The sequence below is a fragment of the Dipodomys spectabilis genome, unplaced genomic scaffold (assembly GCF_019054845.1).
Source record: "Dipodomys spectabilis isolate Male_0828 unplaced genomic scaffold, ASM1905484v1 ptg000023l, whole genome shotgun sequence".
Lineage (NCBI taxonomy): Eukaryota > Metazoa > Chordata > Mammalia > Rodentia > Heteromyidae > Dipodomys > Dipodomys spectabilis.
The window spans coordinates 2,832,331-2,857,913 of record NW_024870700.1 but is presented as its reverse complement, the minus strand read 5'-3'; positions in this window follow the sequence as shown (position 1 = coordinate 2,857,913).

The window sequence follows — 25,583 nt, the reverse complement described above, 5'->3', positions numbered from 1 at the left end:
ACCATCAATGTCCTATGGACTTTCCATGAAGCCCTGCTTACCTCTAAAAGGTTCACAGCAGCTCCTAACACCGGAACTCACAGTCATAAAAACCAAGTATGCAGTTACCACCAGGGCTTAAGATACAAATGTTAATTGCAGTCATAAGCAGGGCATCAACATTCCCCTAACTTAGCTCCTTCTGTGTCTATCATTCTAGAATCCATTGTAAACTGAAATCTGATAAGCTAGTGAACCTAAAGCCATTGAACAACCTTATCCCTTCCATGACATTCAGAGACAGTCTAATAATCCTTAGTTCTTTTCCCTATCATTCTCACCTAGCTCTCTTACCTTCCTTTAAGAGGGAGCTCCAGACTCTCCTGAAATGGAACAAACCCAGTCCTGCTGTTGGGCTTTTGGACTTGGCTCTCCCTGTTCACAGGCTGTGCTTTTCCTAGATACCTGCCAGGGTTTCATTCCCTTTCTCCTTCAGCTTTCTGCTTAATAGATGCTTTCCACTGTGTCCTTATAAGGTTGGGGTCACTGGACATTTCAGGCATCAAAGTCAACCTACAAACATTGTGGTGTAAGGGGTAGAAAGAGAAATGATTTGGGAAATATCGTTACGTGTTTTTGCAGGATGCAGAAGCATGGCTGAACATTCAACTTTCATCCTACAGATCACACACACATTTGCAGAAGTTTCTGAGAAGAGATGGGAAATCATTTGAATCTTGAGCAATGTGCAGTGGTCACTGGATACTAAATACCTACTCCACAGTACTACTGGAATCATACCAATGCAAAACATATCCTCTAATAGTCTTAGTTCTCTAGTACAGAGAATCTGCTATTGAACTGGAGAAATCATCCACAAAAAGATGAGCCATAAAATATGGCATATGTCCTTGTTGCAAATAACATAGCTCCGCCATGAAAATCTGAACATGACTATGGCAATATTTAAATGAATGGATGTGGATTGTCAAGTATAGCTGCCTCTACTCTGTGTGAGAGTTTGCTTTAAAAAATTACCTCTTTCCCTCAGTAAAAGAAAAGGATCATGAGGGCAGAGCACTTCTATTTGTTTTGTTTATTACTTTATCTGCAACCTTTTAAAGTAGTAAGGACATATAACTAACATAAAGATTACTATGGAATGACTAGAGTCACATGAAATTAAGGGGGATATAAAGATGATCCATATTTGATTATTATAAATAGTTACCAAAATAGACATATGCAGATCCCTTATTTTAAAAGTAAATATTGGCTCTCTATAGCTGACAGATTAAATGTAAGCTTCTTACCATGGTACATCAAGTGTTGTTTTGAAGAAAATATCCAGGAGCTAGTGTACAGAAGGGTCATGTTTTTAAGGCTTAGAAGTGTAATTATGAGAGCACTGGAAAAAGACTGAGTCAACTTAACCTCAGAAGGAACCAATAAACAAACTGGAATTTCAATATACCAATTTATATGAGAAGTATTGCCTATCAGACAGATTTTTTTTTCAAATCTCTCATAGAAACCAAGACCACACTGTTAGTTTTCTACTTAGTGGTTCACCATCCTATAATCCAAGCTATATGAGACATTTTTAAAAAAGGTTAAAATAAGGCTTCTTCATGACCTCATAACTATAACAGGAAGACATACTTCTTTCTCGAATTAATTGCCTTATCATCATTATATGTATAAAAGGAAACTGAGTTTTTGGGATCTGGACCTCGAGCCCTACTTGTCTACTACCTTTGGAATGTTTAACTTATGCATAAAGTTTCGCTGTGGAAAAAAGAGCATTTCCAATGAGATGTGCAACTCAACTTCTTAATTCAATGAAGATTCCAAAAAGTCTTGTTATTTTCTGATGGTTTAATAAACACTTTGGGATCAAATACATCCCATTCACTGGATGCTGTTAGCTAATAGTCAGCACCTATTTTATTAATATTTTAATCTTGAAGTCATTTGTACAACAGTGCTTCAGTTCAGCACTTTGCTTCTTCAACTCTTTTGTCTAGATGATTCTGTTACTACAAAAATAATACTTGGATTGGCTTCTTAAAAACATACGTTTAAAGGATGACGTTGATCAAGATTCATTGTACTTACAAACTGACATGTTGAGTTGAAACTCCTTGCATTACTTAGATCATTTAAAAATAAAATAAAAACAATCAGAAGGATCTATATGCATATATGTATACACACATATAATAAAGTCATCCTCAAATCTTAACCTTAAAGAGAATTAGTCTATTTAAAGTGAATTAACACATCAGCTGTGATCTGTTCAGTGTAAGTTCAGAGGCTCATGTTTTCTGCCTGTTTCCATTGGTTATTATCCATGAAACTCTATCTCACTGCTAGCCTCTTGCATTTGAGCCACCACAAAGACCTCATGAACAGGTACCTTCACCTTTTTATTATTTCTTAACATACATAATGTTCCCCAAGACATTTTGTTACTCTGTGTATCCCTGAGTTCCCAAGCTCAAGCCTGGCTAATAGAATGCAAAGCCCTGCTTGCTCATTTTGTAGAATGACTATAGGCAAGTTGCTCTTTCTCTGTGGGCCTCAATAGCCTCATCTATGAATGGAATGACTTATACTAACTCCTAACTTGCATGTCACCACAAGAATTAAATGAACTTAGCTGGTTCCTGGAACATGGGGTACTCTATAAAATACAATTCTTAGCCGGGTGCTGGTGGTTCACACCTGTAATCCTAGCTACTCAGGAGGCTGACATCTGAGGATCATGGTTCAAAGCCAGCCCAGGCAGAAAAGTCCATGAGACTCTTATCTCCAATTAGACACTATAAAACCGGAAGTGGCGCTGTGGCTCAAGTGGTAGAGTGCTCGCCTTGAGCTGAAGAGTGCAGGAATAGCACCCAAGCCCAGAGTTCAAGCCCCACAATCGACAAAAAAAAAAACAAAAACTTAATATTTTTACTTGCCTTTCAAGTCCACATATCAGAAGTTATTGACCTCCTCAAATGATAGAAAAAGTAGTGTTTTATTGCCATGTTACTTAAGATTACAGAGAGGCACATGAGAAGAACTGGGAAAGCTTTGGATGTAGAAGTAGAAAGAAAGGAAAACCATCGAACCCAGGGTCTGCTGATGCTTCTCTAAGGCTAATCAACTTCTGGATTACTTTTGGATACAAGCAGCCTTGACATGATGAAATTCAAAGGCGAGGGTAAAAACTTATTACGTTACTACAGCTTTATGTTAATAAGCGGTTAAAGATGAATGCTTGTTCCCTGAGTAAAAGAGGCACCTGTCTGATAGGTGAAGAAAAGAAAATGTCACCATGCACATAAATTTGTGCAAAATGAAATACAGTTCCAAATTTTAGCAATAGGAAATAATCAGTGATACAGAAGTAAAAGTCTATAAATCTAAGTATTATGCTATTCAGGTGCAGATTTCTCTCTCCAGAACCATCAGGACCCCTAGAGGTGCCAGAGTGAACTGCAACTATGTCTGAACTCAGATGCCCCCTGCATCTGAGTATCAAGAAATTAAGCTTCTGAGGAGCAGACAGTGAGGGCACTAACTTGGCACATGTTATGGCAAGGGTAGGGACACTTGTCATTCTCTGACCCGTCTCCAACCTGGAATATACCAGACAAGACTGGCATTCCACTGATAACCAGTGTGTATTGGCCATATATTCCCCACTATTGTGTGCATATTTTATATGTGCACTTTTTATGAAACCTAAGATAAATAGAAAATCTGTTATGAAAAGTCACAAGGTCTCAGAGCTACCTATTCTAAGATAGTAAAGCAGTCAGTCATTTAGGGATTTGGTATAGACTATGCTCCAGAGGCATACTTCCACTGTACGTTTCCTAGTATGAGAAGGTATATATTTTCCATAAAAGAAAGTAGGAAATTTAATGTTACAAACAAACCTCTCAAGTTCTATTTATTTATTTATTTACTTAGCCAGTATCGGGGTTTGAACTCAGGACCTAGACACTGTTCTTTAACTTTTTCTGCTCAAACTAGTGACCTATCATTTCAGTCAGTAGTTGACTAACAAGCGTGAGGCCCTGAGTTCAAGCCCCAGTACTTCCCAAAAGAAAAACAAATTACAATCTAAAATAATGAAAAGTATTTGTCCTAGAAGAATACATAATGAGGCATGCTAGCAAGTTACAGACCCTTAGGAACTAGAAAAGTATCCTGGTTTTTTTTTTTACCGTACTCTGTAACAATCACTATGTTTTTTTTCTTTTTCCAAGGTTATGAAAGCTTACAAACATTTTGAATTGGTAAAACATTTTTAAAAATGGTAAAATAGGCTGGGAATGTGGCTTCGTGGTAGAATGGTTGCCTAGCATGCATGAATCCATGGGTTTGATTCCTCAGTACCACATAAACAGAAAAAGCTAGAAGTGGCACTGTGGTTCAAGTGGTAAAGTGCTAGCCTTGAGCAAAAGAAGCCCAGGCCCTGAGTTCAAAACCCAGGAATGGTAAAAAAAAAAAAAAAAAAAAAAAGGTAAAATATGAGCAGCAGTGGCTCTGCACCGGTAGCCCTAGCTACTTGGGAGGCTGAGATTTGAAGCCAGCCCTGGCAAGAAAGTCCATGTGAATGTTACCTCCAATTAACCACAGAACAAACTGGAAGTGGTACTATAGTTCAAGTAGTAGAGTGCTAGCCTTGAGGCAAAATGAGCTTAGGAACAGCACTCAGGCCCAGAGAGTTCAAGGTCCAGGACAAGCAAACTAAAAGGTAAAATCCCAGGAAGAGACAGTGCAGAGTACAGAAAGTCATAATTAGAAGGAACTCAGAACTGGAGAAGATAAGCATGGATTAGGGATGAGGATATACAACAGACCTATACATGAGGTACCAAGTTACCATATGGACTTCAAGATCTGAGGTGGAGGCTGCGAATGTCTGGATGAACAGAAGAGTATGAATGTTAGGAAGGAAGTTAGAAATGGGATATCAGCGTTTTGATCCTTTATCCAAGTCCTGACTAGTTTGTAGGAGGTTTTGTTTATCAAATGGAGAAATGATAAGAAAATCACTGTCATGAGCTCATCATCTTTATAAAATCTAAAGTTCTGAAAATCTTAAATAGCCAATTAGGATGTTTCTATTACTTTAACATCCGTATGGTAAAATTTGATTAAAGCAATACACATCTCATATGAATACAATATGTGTTGCTATGGTTTGGTATACTAGACTATTTGTGTGTGTGTGTGTGTGTGTGTGTGTGTGTGTGTGTGTGTGTGATTTGAGTTTTTGTAAGTGCACTGGAGGAGGGATGGGGTAGTCCACTGGGAGATGTTCCAGAAGAGTTAGCTACATGAGGTTGGGGCATATGAAAGGATGTTCTACTTTTCCCAATAGGCAACCTAATTATAAAACTAATTGCATCAAAATGCTAATATATAGCACTTTTAAAAAAAACTACCCTCATCTAACACTCTTCTCAATACTTTTATATCCATGACCTCATTCTGCATTATCTCTGTGCTACTTTAAACCTGATTTTAAACCTAAGCAAAAGGACATATGGTCATGTTAAGGACTTTTTCCAAAGTCATTCAATCCATATCTCATAAAACTAAGACATTTTTATGCAGTTCTTTCCTGCTTGGTTCTCAGTGTCGGCTGAATATTGAGATCACTTGAAGAGGTCTTAAAAAAAATAAACCCAAGCCACAATGAAATCAGACTCTCGGGATGGGACCCAAGCATGCATGCATCTTTGCATGTTTGCTTTTATACGCTCCCCATGGTGACTTTAATTTGCAGCCCAGGTTGAGACATTCTACTTTGCTGTCTCCCATTGTAGAAGAGACACTGGAAAGATGTGTGATTCCTTGTGGAGAAAGTCGAGGTTTCTTACAAAGAAACCAAATTCAATTTCTTAGAGAAAGAATTAGAAGGGCAACTAATTACACTTGTCTACATGGTGCACGAAATAATCATTTGAAAAATAAGAGAAGAGGGAAGTGGAAAAAGCATGGACAAAGAAAAGAAGGAAAGACTAGTCTGAACTATTCTATGCTCCCACGGTCCCACTGATAGCAACTGTAGGGATTTTTGACACTATTTTAACCTAAGAAATAAAAGGGTTAAAGAGCTATCATATTTCAATGGCCCTTAATACTGCTGTTCTAAGAATGGGTGATCTTAAGTGTGACTCAACATAACATTTATTTTACTCTTATTCTGGTATAAAGGAAATTCACAAGAGCAATAAATATGTCAGTCATCCTCGTTGCTTCTCATTTTATGCCTAGAATTGAGCTCAACCAGCAGTACAAATGTTCTGAATGAACTTGACCTTCTTTAAGACATCAGCTATGCCTTACTTGTCTGCATTTCTCTCAGTTCCTAACATAGTGTCTCATTAATAGCAAATGCCCATTAATTTTCTGAATTTTGAATCTAACCAAGAAAGTCACATTTAGATTTTATTGTTGTTTTATCAACTCTGCAATTACCTGGTTCACTAGTCCTTTCCACTTGCTTGGGTAATTAAGACTGGAATTGTAAGGAAAACATTTTAACTGCTCGGCTTCCCTGTTGGTGTTTATACATTGTGAAATGTATGTGACTGTCATTCTTTGGTTTTCACTGTGACTGTGTTATTACTTACCTATACTCACTAGCTGGAAGTTCTCAGCTTGGCTGAATTTCCATCTCTGACCTTACCCCAGACCAACCAAACAAAGTTGCCTATGGGTAAAGATGGAGCAAGGGTATGTCTTCAAAGGTCTTCAAGTTATTATAAGAATCAGTCCAGGCTGAGAACAGCCATAGATATTCTACAGATATACCTTTCCCTTCTATTTGGCTATAGCCTGCATGAGCTAACCTTGTGTTCCTATTGAATTGATTCTCCAGCAAGGTCAGGAGCCAGATTCATTAGCAAATAACAAAGGGCATCCTTGATGTGTATTTGTAGCTTCCACCTAGTCGTTTCAAGATCCAGCTGTTTATTCTAAGCATTTGCTCAGACTTGGTGAGACAGTTGGGATCTATGATCAAAGACCTGCCCCAAGAGGACCTGGCTAGCTTGGACAGGCAAATAAGGGCAGAAGAGTACAAGGCAGGATATCACCTCTTCAACAGAACCACAGCCCTGCAATCCACAAAGGCTTTGCCTGCTTTGAGGATGAAGAACAGAGGCCCATTAATGATAGTAAGAGACAGAGATTGATAAATAAAATAAGCAGGTCTCTTTGCAACTCTCTGGTCCCAGAAATACCATACTGGACTGGTCATGTGAGCCCAGTGTTATTTGCAGAGTCTGCAAAGTTCTCTTGAGGCTTTGCAAGTGAAAACAGCAGGAATGCTGACATGAGTGTCAGGGTTATCAAGTCAGCCATTTTGGAATTTGAACTTCTACTTCTGCACTATCCTAGTTTGAACATCTGGTCTTGAGAGGTCCTGAATACCTCCAGCTAAGTCCCTGAAGCAGCTGGAAGCAATTGCTTCTTCTAGCCATCCCCCAACCCCAGCCCCAGCATAGCAAGTATGAAAATCCAATTTTCTGAACACTTTTAAGCAAAAGTCTTTCCACCTCTTCTTCAGAACCATCTCCCATCTCAGTTACAAGGTTGAGAAGGCAGAAGAGATGGCAGGCTGGCAGGTGGCCTTCCCAGTGTGAAGGCAGATGGGGGACCTGGAGCTGGGACTCTTCCTCTGGGGGACAATGCTGCAGAAACATTCTCCATCCTAATGTCACTGCTTGTCATTTTCACATACTAGATGGTGAGTATCCATCTGTTTTAAGTGCTTCTGTTTCCAACCTCCTGTCCTACCTCTTACCTCTCTGGAAGTAGGAAGGAAGGAAGGAAGGAAGGAAGGAAGGAAGGAAGGAAGGAAGGAAGGAAGGAAGGAAGGAAGGAAGGAAGGAAGGAAGGAAGGAAGGAAGGAAGGAAGGAAGGAAGGATGGAAGGAAAGAAGGGGGAAGGAAGGAAGGGGGAAGGAAGGAAGGGGGGAAGGAAGGAAAGGAGAGAGGAAGGAAGGGTAGAAGGAAGGGAGGGAGAGAGGGAGGAAGGGAGGGAGAGAAGGAGGAAGGAAGGAAGGAAGGAAGGAAGGAAGGAAGGAAGGAAGGAAGGAAAGGGAGGGAGGGAGAGACAGACAGAGAGAGAGAGAAAGAAAGAGAGAGAGAAAGGAAGAGAGAGAGGACACTTGAAAGTTCTTTCTCAAATTCTCTGCCAAGGCACAAACTCTTGACATTCTGCTAATAGTTTTCCTGAAGGGGAGACAGAACTCAATCTCTTTTTTTATTTTAATAAAGCCAATGTCAGCCAGGTGCCAGTGTCTCATGCCTGTAATCCTAGCTACTCAGGATGCTAACATCTAAGGATCATGGTTTGAAGCTAGCCCAGAAGTCCAGTCCCTGAGACTCTTATCTCCAATAAACCACCAAAAAAAAAAAAAGCCAGAACTGGAGCAAGTGGTAAAGCCCTAGCCTTGAGCTCAAGAATCTCAGCAACAGTGCCCAGGCCCCAAATTCAAGCCACTGGACTCTCTCTGTCTCTCTGTCTCTCTCTCTCTCTTACACACACACACACACACACACACACACACACACACACACACACACACACACACACACACACACACACACACACACACACACACACACACACACACACACACACCCCCAAATAATAAAGCCTGTGTCCATTATCCCAGGCCTTTCTTGATTCCTTTGCCCAACTCATCTGCCCAACTCATCTGTGCTTTGGGCTTCCAGAACTCTTTTTGTGCCTCCCAAGAGTAGCTCAGAGAAGGAAAGGTCTTACTGTAGGCTTGTAGTTATAAATAACACTTACTTTGCTTACTAAGGGCCTTATCAGATGGTGGAATAGGAGACAGGAAGAAGATAAAGGTGTCCAGATAAGAACAGCCAGGCTAGGGATGTTCCCTGCAGACATTCAAGTTCCATATCTTGACTTCTATTCTGTATAAAACTGATCTGACCCCCATGTTTTGCTTCTCTCACCTCCACTCTTCAAAGAAGCAGTTACTGATGTAAGCAACCTGATAGAAATTTCTGTATGCATCCAATAAGCTTAGACTCTGGGTAAATATGTACTCTGATGATAGGAGAGTGGAATCTTTTTGTTTGTTTACTTTGCTCTGTTTTGCTTTCTATTTATGTTCAAATGCCACTCCTTGTATGCAAGTCTGGCCAGCAGCTTAGGTACTCACTTCTTACCTTGCCTATCCTGTTCAAGCACAGTCACGTCACTGTATAGATAAAGTCTAAGGAGCTGTAGATATCAAAAACCAAAATCAACAACTTTAGACAGAATTTTTTTTCTATACACCATGCATTATGGTAGCAAGAATTTGCTCCCCTACTGTCAAAGATTTAGTGTGCTGTTCATGATGCCTTCGTCCTTCTTCCCTTCCTTATTTCGTTCGGTAAGCCATATTGAAATTATAGAACGAAAGGCTCTTTAATAAATGCTGAGGGAAAAGTCACATCTGTGATAGTTCATATGGCTCAAGTCTCAAGCTTTTTTTGCAGAAAAAAAGTGGTTTATTTTACAAAAATACGTATGTGTAGATGTCTTTGTTATATGGCCATGCATGTAAAATATCTATATATGTGTAGGGAACTGAATGGCTGCATGTGTTAAATATATGTATGTATGTTAAATATGTATAATGTATATGTTTATATATATACACACATGCATATAAACATGAGTAAAGATGAAATCCATCACATCACTAAAACGTTGATAATTTTCTTTGTAACATACAATGAAATCTAAGTCTCAATTTTTACTTAATATTACAGGGTAAGCAAAATACTTGGTTCCTGGGTCTTGTTTAGTCAGGTATCAATACTTCCAAAGGAAGTTTGAGAACAGAATTGGAGTCTCCTGCAGCATCTTCAGCTTAGACCCAGACCCCCCAAGATGTGCTCTCTCTTTCTGCAGGTGACTCCCCTTGATTCCTTTTTTAATGATGAGCTTTATAAATATCAAATGGGAAGAGCTTCAATTTTTATCTCTCATGCTCTTTTCAACATGGAAAGTGTGGAAGGGCACATCATTAAACACTTAGGGGAGATGTACTGGAGCGTTAGATTAAAACTAATGCTTTGAAAATTACCCCTCTCCATAGAAGGAGAGACTAATCTCTCTCACATAGACACACTGTGTGCAGCCTGCATTGGAGGAATTCTTGTATGTTGGGACAAATGATGCTAAACAGCACTGAATGGTTTTAATCTTTAGCAGGCTAAGGTGAGTACATTGTGATTCCCTTTGAAGAAAGACCTCTCTCTCTTTATGGAATGGACACAATAATCCCTCCTCATTCCACCCTTATTTTTATTCCATATCATTTTTTTCACTTTTTAGAAGACCTGGAATGTATCAAGTCACAATAGAAGAAAACAGAGTGTGGGCAGGATACTGTGCATTTCCTGATCACACCAGCTGCTCTGCCTTACCAGATTGCATCAACTGCAATACCTCCATAGTTCTTGGAGAGCCAGCCTTCCTTGGGAACTTCTGTTGGCATTGAGAGTGGGTCATGTATCACCTTACTGGGCTCCTCAGTGCTCAGTTTCTCCTCAAAGCCTCTCTGTCTGGCTTTTTCCCCCCGACATGCTTCCCAAACCATCACTACTGACATTTGCTTGACCTTCCCCCCGCCCCCCAAGCCAGTACAACCACATAGGACCTACTGAGTGGATTCCTGCCTAGGTTTATGCTGTTGTCACCATCTTAATATTATTCCTATTTTTTAAAAATCTATGCTTGTTGACCAAGGGTACATGCTTCTCAATTCACACAAGGATTAGATCTTGATAAGTACCTCATGAATGAAAATATCCTTAAGCAAAAAAAATACATGAGTTACTACTCATCTACCAAGCACCCTACTTAGCATGATGGCACACTGCAGTCTGTATTTTTCCCCTCTCTCTTCTTGTGATTGCATGGCTGCTTCAGAGCTGTGGCTCTCTGTTGGTGTCCCAATGATACAGCACATCATTAGCCCAGGAGATCAAAACACAAAATCTGAGGCACAGTGTCTGCATATTGTCTCTGTATTATCATGAAGGTAATTGGATCACCACAAGTTGAGGGACCATCTGTACATGAAAAAGTCAAGCCTATACTAAGCTTCAGTTAGTGCTTTGCCATGTACTGCTGACTCCCAGACTACCCCAGGTTGGGTTCTCAGTTGCATGCTGTCAGTGTTAGAACTGGCCTTGGCTTTTCTTTTTTTTTTTTAAAAAAATTTTATTTTATTTTATATGAGAACATACTGTACAGAGGGGTTACAATTACATGGGCAGGATAATGCATACATTTCTTACCAAGCATTGCATGCAATGCAATGGCCTTGGCTTTTCTATCTCTGCCCACTTTTGGTTATCCTAACACTCTTGACTCTCAGAATTATGAGTGAGGGAAGATCTCTGTCAGCTTCTTCTATGTGCCTGGGGGCTTGGTGTCAGATCTGGCAGGGTCAGGTTTAGTTGGCCATCCTGTAGCTTTGGAGAAGCAAAACAAAGTGGCAGCCATCCCTGGGCTGGATGGCAAGTACCAGGGTGTTTCTGACAACCTACTGGGGGAAGGGAGGTCTCTCACCAAAACTGATCTTAGTGAAGCTGATTTCAGGGCAGATGATACGACTCTTGGATGTTGCCCTGCTGCCACGAGAAGGGAAGGGGTAAATTTCATTTTTCATAGACTCTACAAATTATGCATCAGGCATACTACCTGTCATCTTTTCCTCTCTCAATTCTTTTGATCTTGTTTTATTATCTTTAAGTAGTTGTATAAAGGGGGTTTCGATTCAATGTCTCCGTTTATGAGTGCAGTACATCTTGAGCAATGTCATTCCTGTCATTGTTCCTCCCCATTCAATAACTGAACTTTCCAGAGTCCAACACTTGCTTGAGCAAAGCAGACTCTGAGCAGGGTGGAAGCGGAGGTCCAAGAGTGGATCTGTGACTCAGTTTTGATCCTGGGATCTATGGAGACTTTTAGAGAATATATTGCTTCTAAGACCTAGCCAGGGGTTGAGAAGGTGGCTCAGTGGTAGAGTGCTTGCCTTGCATGCATGAGGTCCTGGGTTCAATTCCTCAGCACCACATAAGCAAAAAGAAAAAAAAGCCGGAAATGGCGCTGTGGCTCAAGTGGTAGAGCGCTAGCCTTGAGCTGAAGAGCTGAGGGACAGCGTCCAGGCCCAGAGTTCAGGCCCCATGACCACACCCCCCAAAAAATAAAAAAAAGACCCAGCCAAAGAGTGAGACATATTTCTCCTCTTGGTTGTTCTTAGGTCCACGGCTTATGTCTGGGCCTGTGGTAGTGACAGTAGCCATAGGACAAAGTTATCTGAGGAGCCCAGAACTGAGATATGCAAGGATCCTGAACTTATTCCATATCTTTTACTCACAGAGAAATTTTCCTTATTATATCATTTCGTTTTCTTTATGTTCTCTATTTTCAGTCTGTATAATTTAATCTTTATTTATTTGTTGGTTTTGCCAGTCATGGGGCTTGAACTCTGGGCCTGGGAGCTGTCCCTCAGGTCTTCAGCTCAAGGCAAGTCCTCTACCACTTGAGTCACAGAGCCACTTCTAGTTTTCTGAGTAGTTTAGTGGAAATAAGAGTCTCAAGGACTTTCTTGCTTGGACTGGCTTTGAACATTGATTCTCAGATCTCAGCCTCCTTAGTAACTAGGGTTATAGGTGTGAGCAACCAGTGCCTGGCTACAATTTGTTTTTATGATGGAAGATTTCAGTGAAGATGAAAGACACAAATGCATATATTTATGTTTGTTATTTTTTAAGATTTTTGGTTTCTAGCTCAATTAACACAGTAACAAAATCAATATGATTAACTTGAAACAAGTCAATTCAGTGTAAAAGAAGCACCTTGCAACTGCTATAGAAAAGTAGCAGACAGAATCAGGAATGAACAGAGGCTACTCTCTGGTCCTAGACAGCAGCAAGACTACTGGATCTCACAGTTTATACCAGAAGTAACCTATACAGTGGTCAGAAGAAAGTTGAGTTAATATAGTCTAGAATGTGCTCACTTCATTTAAATTAACATACAAATCTTTAAGCCAGTTTCTGGTTCTGATGGCTATAGGATTTGCTTGTAAAGCTCCACATATAACTGGAATAAATTTGTTTATTTATAGTATGCTGAGAATCTGGGGGAAACTGAGGATGGCCAATCCAGGGTTGTCATGGCAACCTGACGCCTTACAGTAGTCAAGGCAGCTGGGTGACCAAAGGGAAAAGGAAGAACAAAACCTGGAAAGCAAGTAGGCAGAGAAACGACAAGTCAGGAGATGAAAGTTGTAATCCAGATGGATGTGGACCTTGTCAACAATGATAGCAAGAATAGAGGTAAGAATAAAGATTTGAGCCCAGACAGACACTTCAGTGAATTCAAGGAGTGGTGGACAATGGATAGGTGACAGAAACAAAGAGGGGCCAGGAGGGGGATAACACTGATGACATGAATCTCACAGGAAATAAAATGTCTGAAGAAAACCTATGAAAGAATCATTTAGAAGTGGAAATGAGGAGCAATACAAACACTTAACTCTAATCATCTGGTTCAGTGGTTTGTGACTTTAAGAGGAAGTTGCATTTTAGGTTAAAAACTACCCTTCATTTAACGTGAGAGATAAAGAGCACAAGAGACGGAGGACTCCGCAGAATGTGTCAACATAAAGAAAGCATATGAATTCTGTATGAAAAACTGGGAATTCTGTATGGGACACTGAAAGGATCTGGGTGTATTGGAGGATGGACAATTGGTGTGAGTCTCATAGATGTTTATCATACAGATTAATGTCCTGGGAATCCAGGGTTTCTGAAGGTGACCCGGGAGCGTAGGAGATGTGAGGTAAAGTGGCTTAATTCCAGGCATAGCTTAGCAAGCTGAATTGCAAGATTTGGGGGAAATGGGAAGTCTGGTTCCAGGTTTATATTCCTAATGATAATTTTCCATCTGACTTGAGTTTTGTCTGTTTCGTTGGAAAGCAGAGGCACTCTATAGCTGAGAGATTAATAATGCAGAAGGCTCCAAGAACGTGCAATTTCCCTTTTACTAAGTAACTCTGCACTTGGCACGGTATCTGGAAAATACTGAATATTCAACACGTTTTAGCTGTTTATTATTAAATGGGAGAAATGGTCCTGATTCCACTCATTAAAGTATTGAAAGTGTATTCCATTTCCCTTGTGATTTCATATTTGGAGGCACGAAAGCCTCAGTGTAGTGCTGATTAAGTGTACGGCCTCTGGTGTTTATGAACTTTTCAGTTGATGAGCAGAATCACATCTAAATCAGGATGAAAATCTTCAACAGTGTGTGAATCTAATGGCTGCAACTAAGTTGTTCTATTTTTAATCTATTTCCAACTTGGTCTTTTCTGTGTCACTGCAATCATATTAATTAGAAATGTGAAAATAATTTGCTATGAAAATAATAAGTTGTCCTGCAGTTAGTTACTTCCTACATTCAGAAATAAGCTTCAACAGGTTGCCAGTAGCTCATGTCTGTAATCCTAGTCAAGAGGCTGAGATCTGAGGATACAGGTTTGAATCTAGGCCCAGCAGGAAAGCATATGAGACTCTTTTTGTAAATATGTTTTTTATTGTAAAAATACTGTATGGAGGGGTTACAGTCACATGAGCAGGGTAATGAGTACATTTCCTATCAAGCATTGTTACCTCCTCCTTTGTTTTTCCCCTACCATCACTTCTCTACCCTCCACCCTCCCTCCCCCCGAAGTTGTAAAGTTCTTTTTTTTTTTTTTGTCAGTTGTGGAGCTTGAACTCTTGGCTTGGGCGCTGTCCCTCAGCTCTTCAGCTCAAGGCGAGCCACAGCAACACTTCCGGTTTTCTAGTGGTTTATTGGAGATAAGAGTCTCATGGAATTTCCTGCCCAGGTTGGCTTTGAACCATGATCCTCAGATCTCAGTCTCCTGAGTAGCTAGGATTACAGGCGTGAGCCACTGGCGCCTGGCTTTATAAAGTTCATTTTTAATATAGTATCTTGTACATCTTATTGTTACAATGGGTCAACCCATATCCTTGTTTCAACATTTGTTATTATTATTGTTATTTTCCTTCCCCTCCCCAAATAAGAAAAACGTATATACAAGATACAGAGCACGGGAATCAAATACAGTGAAAACATGGTTTATACCAGGGGGGAAGAACATACAAAAAAAATCACATGGTACATTTAAGTACATTAAAAACAACAGCAACAAAGATAAAACTTCTTGTGTCCCTATCTTGGGATTCATATGGCTTATTTGCAATAACTAATATACATCTAGAACAAGCAGAAAAGGTCAAAAGCTATGTATATATGACCACAAATATGAGACTATGAGACTTTGCTCTCTGATTACTATCAAAAAGCTGGAAATGGAGTTGTGGTTCATGTGGTAGAGTGCCAGTCTTAAACAATTAAAGGCTAAGGGATAGCACCTAGGCCTTGAGTTTGGACTCTCTCTCTCTCAATCTCTCTCTCTCTCTCTCTCTCTCTCTGTCACACACACAGACACACACAGACACACACACAGACACACACACAGAAATAAGCTTCAACATTTTATTTATTCATAATTATTTCTTATTTAACCATGATTCAAAATACAGTGCAACTTTTACTATGTTAGCAGTAGTGGTTCATCATGGATTCATCTAGTATTTCTTTTTGTTTGGACCCTGACCCTTTAAAGGGAAACAATATCCATAATAGAAATAAAGTATGTAGAGTGACTAGGAAGATTATTTTGGACCAAAATCTGAGGCTACAATAGTCACTGTTTCCCAAATTGGTCAAATTGTGATCATGGCTTTATTTTCTTCTCTCTAACAATTTATCCATCAATTCTTCCCACAAAAATATTAGGGATGGTGTTGCTTAATATTATCAAGGTTGAGAAGTTTTTAGAGGAAACAACATAAAGTAAATCAAAAAATTACTAACCTCACATGCTCTTTTTAAAATAAGGATCAAGTCTGCCTCTCATGCTCTCCCCACACTTTTCTGAGTATTTTATCAATTTAATGAACAAATAAATATAAAGGCATATTTAGAGATTAATATCTTAATTGAGACTTAATTGTCAAGATAGAAGAAATATACCCATTACAGAGCTCCCTGATTGCTGCACATACACAATTCACCCACAATCACCTATCAAACTTGTCTTCTCTTCTATCATACAAGTTCTGCCTTCAGCAAGTTCTGCCTCTAACACTGATGTCTATCTTAACATACACAGCTATTTTGCGTCCAGGAAAAAAAAAACAAACACAGAGTCCATCATTACCTTTAAAAAGATATGGAATCAATCCACATGCCCCTCAGTGGATAAATGGATCAGAAAATGTGATGTATATACCTATATATGTATATGTATATATGCATTATATATACGTGTGTGTGTGTGTGTGTGTGTGTGTGTGTGTGTGTGTGTGTGTATACACACAGAAATGATGGGACAAAGGAGTGAACCAATTCCACAGTGAAACCCAATAGACACTATGATGCCAATGAACTATACAACTTGTGGCAGAGAGAAGTCAAGAAGGGCAAAACTGGGAGAGAAAGAGGGAGGGGGTGACATTGTTCAAAAAGAAATCTTCTCATTATCTGACTTATGTAACTCCTCTGTACATTAACTTTACAATCACATTAAAACATTAAAAAATAAAAAGCTACTTCACCATTGGCACTGATCTATTATTAGGTTAAGACATACTAGGTTGAGTGTTAATTTACTTAACTATAATGACTATGAATAGAAAATTTAAGAAAAAGCTGGTCTAATAAATATACTTTTAAAGTGTTTACTGTAGCATAAGTAACATGGTGATGGTAAAAACAGACATATTTCCTGACCTCTCTTATTAGGTGTGAACTTGTGAGATTATGATTCAGTTTTAGTGATGGGTGTGAGTATGTATTTGTGTTCATGTGTGTGTGTGTGTACATGTACGAAAAGGCAATTCAACTGGAAATTAAGAGAACTGGGTTACAAGTTTCAGCCTACTTCCACTCTGATCAGACAATGAAGGGATGGTGCTAGATGGTATGAAAGTCCTGCTCATGTTTCAGAACTCCTACAACTATGTCAGTGTTACTACTTCCTGCATTGTCTTCTAAAATTCATTATTAGAGGAGGCATTTTGTGTGAGCTTTTCTTTTCTTGCGCTTGGGATCTGCAGAACTCTTCCAAATGCTTCTAAGGAGTTCAGGAGCTAGATTTCAGAGCACCAGTTGCTGAGGGCCTGTTCACCCAAGCCATATTTAAGCCAAACAAAGAAACAACAAACACATCAGTTCTCCTTTGATGAATGAAGTTGACATGTGGTAGGATCAGAAGCCAGAGTCACTGTCAATATGCCATAAAATATTAATGACTGTAATTTTGGAAATAAGATTTTAAGTGGTATTACCCCATCAAGTTTTTCAATACCTAATCCAAAAGAGTATAAGATAAAAGGTAAAGAGAAGACCAAGCAATATTGGGATGACATTATTTCATTACATGAATCAATAATGTGATTTTATTTTTTTCTTTTCAAAATTTATTCCATTTGTCTATGTTTATGTGTGTGCATGATACACAAGTATATGCCTTTGTTTTTAAAAGCTTCTTCAAAACTTCTTCGAAGGACCTAAAGATGCCTAAGTGTTCAGAGATGAGCCTGAACAAGGTTATGAGGCCAGCTGACTGTGCAGCTTGAGGTCATTGGTTTTTCTTAAGATGCATACATTCAACTTTGAGCACTTCTGGATATGAGAAACAATAAGGCCATGGGAAACAGTAGAAAAATCACTAGCTGTTTAAGTCTTTAGCCCACTTATTTATTAGGCAGTTGTTTCTTTGAAGGTTTGTTGTAGAGGGATTTAATTTTTTGAGTTCCAGGTATATTTTAGATATGAGACCCTTGTCTGTTGTATGGCTAGTGAAGATCTTCTCCCAATCCATGGGCTTTCTACTAATCTTGCTAAATAGAAACTTCTCTGAAGAGGAAAGAAGGATGCCCGATAGACACATGAAGAAATGCTCAACCTACCTAGCCATAATGCAAATCAAAACAACATTGAGATACCACCTCACCCCAGTTAGAATGGCTATAATCAAGAACTCTAATAATAACAGATGCTGGAGGGGATGTGGACAGAAGGGAACCTTATTGCATTGTTGGTGGGAATGTAAACTTGTTCAACCACTTTGGAAAGTAGTATGGAGGTCCTCCAAAGACTCCACATAGAGCTCCCCTATGACCCAGCAATTCCACTTTCGGGCATTTACCCAAATGTTCACAAACAAGACCACACTAAAGCTACCAGCACGACTATGTTTATTGCAGCATTATTTACTATAGCTAACATATGGAACCAACCCAGATGCCCCTCAGTAGATAAATTGATCAAGAAAATGTGGTATATATACACAATGGAATTCTATGCCTCCATCAGAAAGAATGACATTGTCCCATTTGTTAGGAAATGGAAAGACTTGGAAAAAATTATATTAAGTGAAGTAAGCCAGGCCCAAAGAAACATAGGTCCCATGTTTTCCCTTATTTGCAATAACTAGTATATGTCTGAGTCAAGCAGAAAAGTTCAGTTAAGTTGATTTTAGGGAAATGAGCCCTAAGATATGTATTCAAATGTTTTTTTTTTCTTTCATGCGATTGTTTCTAACACATTTATAAGATTATTTCTTTGTTGCTTTGTATGTCCCTCCCCCACGGTATAACCCCCGCTTTCACTGTATTTGATGTTGTTATAATTTGTGGAGGGGAAGGGAACAAACAAATCCTTTAAATAGGGATACAGGTGGACCCATTGCAACAATGAGATGCACAAGTCATTATGTCGAAAACGAACTTTACAACTTTGGTGGGGGGGAGGCGGGTTGGGTGGGGGGGTTGGGGGAGGATGGGATGGGAAAGGGAAACAAAGGAGGAGGCTACAATGCTTGATAAGAAATGTACTCATTATCTTGCCCATGTAATTGTAACCCCTCTGTACAGTATTTTCACAATAAAAAATTTAAAAAAAAAAAGAAAAATCACTAGCTGTGTAGACTGAGCAGCTTGCTCAGAAAGAAAGAAAAATGAAAGGAAGAAAGAAAGGAAGGAACAGAAAAAAGGAGGAAGGGAAGTAGGGAGAGGAGGGATGAAGAAAGGGAGGAAGAAAATGCTATGCCCCATTCATGCTGTTTAATCTACAGATAAACTTGAAGCTTTTCTAGAACTGATGATTCCTATGTACATGGAATTCTAAGAAGTGGGGCGGGGGGCAAAAATGAAGGAATGAAGGCTGAACAAATGTAGTCATGGTGTTCTGTATACATTCTGTGGTAAATGAACCATGCAACTTGGAGGAAAGCAAAGGAAGGGGTGACATTGTCCAAAACGAATTCTATTCATTACCTGACTTATGAAATGGTAACCCTTCTGAACAATACCTTAATAATAATAAATTTATATTAAAAACAAAAAGGACATGAAAATGAAAACTGCAGATGCTGATTTATTATCTCTGGGATGGGATTCAAGATTTTGCCTTTTTTCTAGCTACTGTGTGATACCCAAACTGTTGACATATATGGAGAATGAATCCTATAGGTCGTGTTTGTAGGCAGAATTGTTCTAAAACATTGTCTTCATGCTCAATGGGGAAAGTTCCCTTAAAATACATGCCTGCCCATTTCTTCCAGGACCTCCTAAAAGTCTCAGAAAGAAATCTTATTTGAGATTTTCATCATCTAGTCTGTCACATTTCTTCTTGTGTCTTTGTTAATGAAGAATAGCTCATTGTCCACCTCTTCTTAGTTTAGGTTTGGGGGGCTTATGTTAAAATATTTTCCTACCTTCTTCTCTCCCTCTGCCAGGTTTCTTTTTATCAAGTGTTCTTTTCTTTTTTCTTTTACTTTTCTTGAGTTCTGTCCTTTTCCAAGTTGATATGGAGATTTTTAAAAATATTTTTCTTTTCCATCTCCCAAACTGTGATTTTACTGTTTATCTCCCGTTTTAGGTAATAGAACATTCCAACACTGCTAAAAGACTCTAGTGGACAATATCACAATATGTGATAGACAATATGTCCAAGAAACTACCATTTAAGATATAGAAACATAGAAAAATATGGAGTTTCATTTATTTATTAAGAGCATTGGAAAAATGCCAGCAGAGAAAAGCACTGTGGTGGCATTCTCCAGATGTTGAGAAATGTGGTTCAGCATTAGAACTGGTGGGGAATATTTTCAGTCAGAGCACCTGAAGGGAATGTTGGGTCTCCAAGCATGAAAGATGCAAAGAAATAGTAAATTGAATGGCCCCTGTGGTACAAGTCTAAGTTGACTAACTGTGTCTGTGCTGGTGACATTCATTTCCTGCTGGCTGCCATTGCTGAAGTCATAGTTAGACAGAAGAACAGAAGTTAATTGCCTCAGGGAAAAGGTCCCTGTGCTAATTGTCACGTTAAAGTTCACATTGCATTAACACTTCTAGCTCAGGTTCATCCCAGCAGCTGGGCTCAGAGGAGCCATGGAATCTCGTGTCTGTGCATAATGACTCTTCTCCAGAGAAATTTTCCACTTCCATGGAGATTGAAATGGGAAAGCAGATAGCTTAAACTGTAGTTTGAAAACCTCAGCAGGTTTAAGAAGTCTGGATAGAAAAGAAATCTGATTTCTGTCCAAAAAGAGGAAGTTTACATCAGATTATACCCAAAGGATTTAGCTCCTAGAAGATAATGAGATTCAGGTGGGTTACAGCCACAGTTATTGAACCACAAGTTCCTGGATCCTGTACCTAACTCACTACACTCTTCTTGATGGCTTTGGCACTTTGCTTAACAAGAAACCATGGAAAATGTCAACGGTGGATCAGTGGGCTGGGTAGTAAAGGACTTGAAGTCAGGACATTGCTCATACCATTCATAAGTAAGTGGTAGCAAAAGGGCATCTTTACTTGTGAGCATTTAGCCCACTGTGTCATTCCTATCTCGTACAACAAACACCCTTCCTTCATATTATATTTTAAAGGCAAATCTGTAGAGTGAAAAGTTACTGACACACTGCTAAGATAATGTAAACTCTAGTCATGATCTCAAGTTAATCATTTAATAGCTCCAAATAATCTGAGCCAATTCAAGTAGTTATTTTTGTTTTGTTTTTGCTGGTCCTGGGGCTTGAACTCTGGATCTAGGCACTGTCTTTGAGCGACTTTTGTTCAAGGCTAGTGCTCTATCTATTGAGCCATTTCTGGTTTTCTGATGGTTGATTGGAGATAAGAGTCTCATGGACTTTCCTTCTTGGGCTGTCTTCAAACCACAATCCTCAGATCTCATCCTCCTGAGTACCTAGGATTACAGGCATGAGCCACCAGCACTCCGCTCAAGTAGTTTTCTTGATACTTTCTCTATTCTGTGTGTGTGTGATGGAAGGAGATAGATAGATAGATAGATAGATAGATAGAGAGAGAGAGAGAGAGAGAGTGTAATGGGACTTGAACTCAAGATCTTGAACTCTTAGTTGGCTTCTTTACTAGCTAAGAGTTTCTGCCCTAGCTGACTTCAAACTACAGTCCTCAGATCTTAGCCTCCTGAGCAGCTAGGATTACAGACACAAGCCACCAGCCCCCAACCTATCTTATCCTTAAAGTAGGAACAATCACATGTATCCTCTAACTTAAAAATTCAATTTTAGATTCTTCTAGTATTAAATGATGTACTGTATGTAAAATAATTTTAATACCATGCAGACGTTAGCCACTTAATGTATGAAATCTACTTCAACTCTCACTTGTCTGGATTCATTCTTATTTTTTCTGAACACTCCTAACTTGACGTTGTGTCCTTCTTAAGGTTATTCTATTTTAGACCAACCTCTATAGTATAAAATAGAATAACCTTAAGAAGGATACAATATCAAGTTAGTATAGAGGTTGGTCTACCAAATGCGGAAGTCAAGTCCATATGGAAGGGTATTATGTAGTCTGTTGCTTTAAATTTCCCCCAGAGACCTGGATAGTCCTATTCATTTCAATTTAGTTTATATTTGTTCAGCTTATGCAAGTGCCAGGCATCCTGCTGGGCCCGTGAGTTGCACAACAATGAATAGGACATGACAACTGTCATGAGAAAGAACAGTATTTATTATAGAACTATCTGGCTCTACTGTGAAGAATGAGAAACACTACAGAAAAGGTAAGACTGATGCCGAGGGGTAAATTAATTACCCAGTGGGAGTAATGAGGAGAGAGAAATCAATCCCTTCTTTGGAGGTATCACAACTCCGAAAAGGGAATATTAATGCCACATGTCCAGTGAAAGAAACATTTAGGACCTCAATTCAACCTCTGTCCTTCTGTATTTGTGGCTGGTATTGAACAGCTGTCTGTCAAGGATGAACCCAAGCTACACAGCACTGACTCCTGGGTTTCTACATCATCCCCAGGGAAAGGCACTGGCCAGTCACTTGGTCCACACTTCCATTTCCACATGAGGCATTCAGCCTTTCAGCCTCAGTTTCCTACTTTCCTTTGATTTGAATGCTCATCATCTCTGAAACTCATTTTGTGACTTATTTAACAATCTAAAAACCCATATATTAAGTGTGGGGGGTCATCCTTGTGAGGTGAGGAGGACTGGTGTTATTATAAAGGGTGAGTTCAAGTCTGTTTGCCCTCTGACCTTTTTCCATGTGATGCAACCCCATCAGATGCTGGTACCTTGACACTAAGACGTCCCACACCCAGAACAGTGAATCAAGACATTACCTGGCCTCTGATTTTCTGATATAGCAGCACAAAAGGAGCTAAGACACTTCCTGGAATCTTCTATTTTGATGTAGTTTAAGACCAATTTCTGATCATTCAATAAAAGATTGCTCCTATTTTGTATGCCTTCTTTTTCCAGAAGCATAGAATACAGATAATTACAATTCTCTTGTACTTTATTTTTAATTATGTCTTCCTTCCTCCCCCCTCCTCCTCCTCTTCCTCTTCCTCCTCCTCCTCTCCTTCTCCTTCTTCTCTTCCTCCTTCTCTTCCCCTTCTCCTTCTTCTCCTTTCTCCTTCTTGTCCTCTTCTTCCTTTTCTTCCTCCCTCTTCTCATACTTAGGATCCTACTCCTGCTTCTTCCTCTTCTTGTTCTTCCTTTTCTTCTTCATCCTTTCTTGTGGTACTAAGAATGGAACATGCTCAACTATTTACATTCCCACCCCTTACTATTATTCACCTTTGAGTTTCTTTCTTTAGGTCTTCTCAGTTCTTTCAGAAGCTGCAGCCATGACCTGGAACAAAGAACTTAATTTTGGTTAGCCCCATTCTTCTCAATGCCATCCACGGATCCTTCAAACACATGAAAGACAAGTTGACTTAACAAGTGGAGGTGAGGCAAGATGGTGGATTAGAAGCGTCTTCCTTTTGACTCCATGAACAGAAACAGCCAAGATAGCTGCTATAGTCCAAAGAGAAAAAGAGAAGACTCACAAAAAAGAGACAGCTTGGCAGCAAAGCATGGAAACACAGAAGAGATGACTGAAAATTAGGAAGCAGTCTGTAACTCCAATCTGAGCTCCCCAGGGTAGAGGAGAAAGCAAGGACAAAAACTGCCAAAGTAAGCAAGGGAAAACCAGCTAGCCTAGCTGTGGGATCAGCCCACACTGCCCACGAGCCTTAAATATGGTGTGGAGAATTGGCATAACATTGACTCTTCCTGAACAGTAGGTTAACATTTGAGAAAGAAGACATTTTGTCACTTCCCATACCTCAGAACGCTACAGCCAGGAGCCATCTTGAAAATGGTAGGTAGTATTGTCTAAAACTAAGCTAGAAAATGAGCTAAAAATGAGCAGCAATGGTCACTCAGGGAACATTGAGGCATCCTGACATAGGGACTGGGGAGATTCTGAGGACACCCTGCCAGTGCCCAGGCAGAAGATGGCCATAACAGCTGTTTTAGAGGGAGTGAGAGTTGAAATTGGACCTACTGAGACATTTAGCAGTAAGAAACTTGAGCCAGATGCCAGTGGCTCACACCTGTAATCTTAACTACTCAAGAAGGCGAGATCTGAAGATCAAGGTTTGAAGACAGCCCAAGCATTGAAAACCTCTAAGACTCTTTATTTTAAAAAAATCAAATATCCTGTAATTCATAAACATGGAGGGGGGGGGGGGGGAGAGAGAGAGAGAGAGAGAGAGAGAGAGAGAGAGAGAGAGAGACAGAGAGGTGACCTCTCTATTCTTATGCAATATGGTGCTAGAATTTCTAGTTGAAGCAATAAGGAAAGAAATAAAAGCAATACAAATAGGAAAGGAAGAAGTTAATTATCCCTATTTGGGGATGTGAAGATTCTATACCTAAAAGACCTAATGACTCCACACAAAACCCTCGTAGATATAATAAACACTGTTAGGAAAGCAGCAGGAGACAATCAACCTTTCACAATCAGTAGTTTTTCTATATACCAATAATGAGCAAAGTGAGAAAGGAATCAGGAAAACAATCCCACTCACAACAGTCAGCCATGGTCAGATGAAGAAGGAGCCTGACCCAGCTGCTGCCAAGCATCCCATACCCTAATGCTGCACCTCCAACAGCAGTGCCCTCTGCAGTCTTTTCAGAAAATGCCATCCCCTGCCACCCCAGAAGCTGTTAGGCACCTATTCCAAGGCCTTCTCAAAGCCTGAGCTTTCACATAACATGATTCTATCCTTTAGAAAAGAAAACAGACAAAGAGAAAAGAAGGATCAAGAATATTACTCTATGTATTCTTAGTTGGTCCAAATTCCATATGGCATCTTTGAAAAAGTTAAAAATTCGGGTTGAAATTTAAGGTTAAAATAGACAAATCAAGAATCAGGTGTTTTTGTTGGTTTGTTGCTGTAGATCTCAAGACTGAATGGGCCATGGTCTTCCTGTGCCCCGCAATGCCCCTCACTGGTGAGTGTGGCCCTGGGCTCTGTTCATCTGAGTCAGCTGAGAATTGGAGACGCTAATGATCAGCTGCTCACTTTCCACAGAGTTTCTTTCTCCTGTGGGGAATGTATTTAACCTTTGGATAAGGCAATGTGATAGTCAAACTTCTTCTAATGAAGCTTTTCAACTCAGGTCTTGTGAGGTTTTGTTTACCAGAATGGTTACCCTTTAAGCCATTAAAAATGACAATTGCTAGGTTTGAAACCTTCTCCCTTCTTGTTAGGAAACCAGGAATCCAAATTGCCATTCAGCCAAGATGCTAAGATTGCATGAGCACTTTCACCACATAAAATACAGACTTCGCTGCTCAGGCTGAAGCCGAGGGGAGCCTGGGTTACCACCACCAGTGGCTTTTTGCAAGTCTCAGAAAAGAATTATGTTTCCTGAATATATAGAGGCAAGCAGGAGGTTATTATTTCTTTCCTAGGTGGTATGTACCATATTTATTATGATTTTGACAGGACTGGGAAAACCCAAACACCAGAAATAAATCTATGCTTAAATAGTGACTGAGGAGCATGGATATATTTTAGGGTAATGGTTGAAATGAGAAATCGTGAATCTATGTAATATATTCT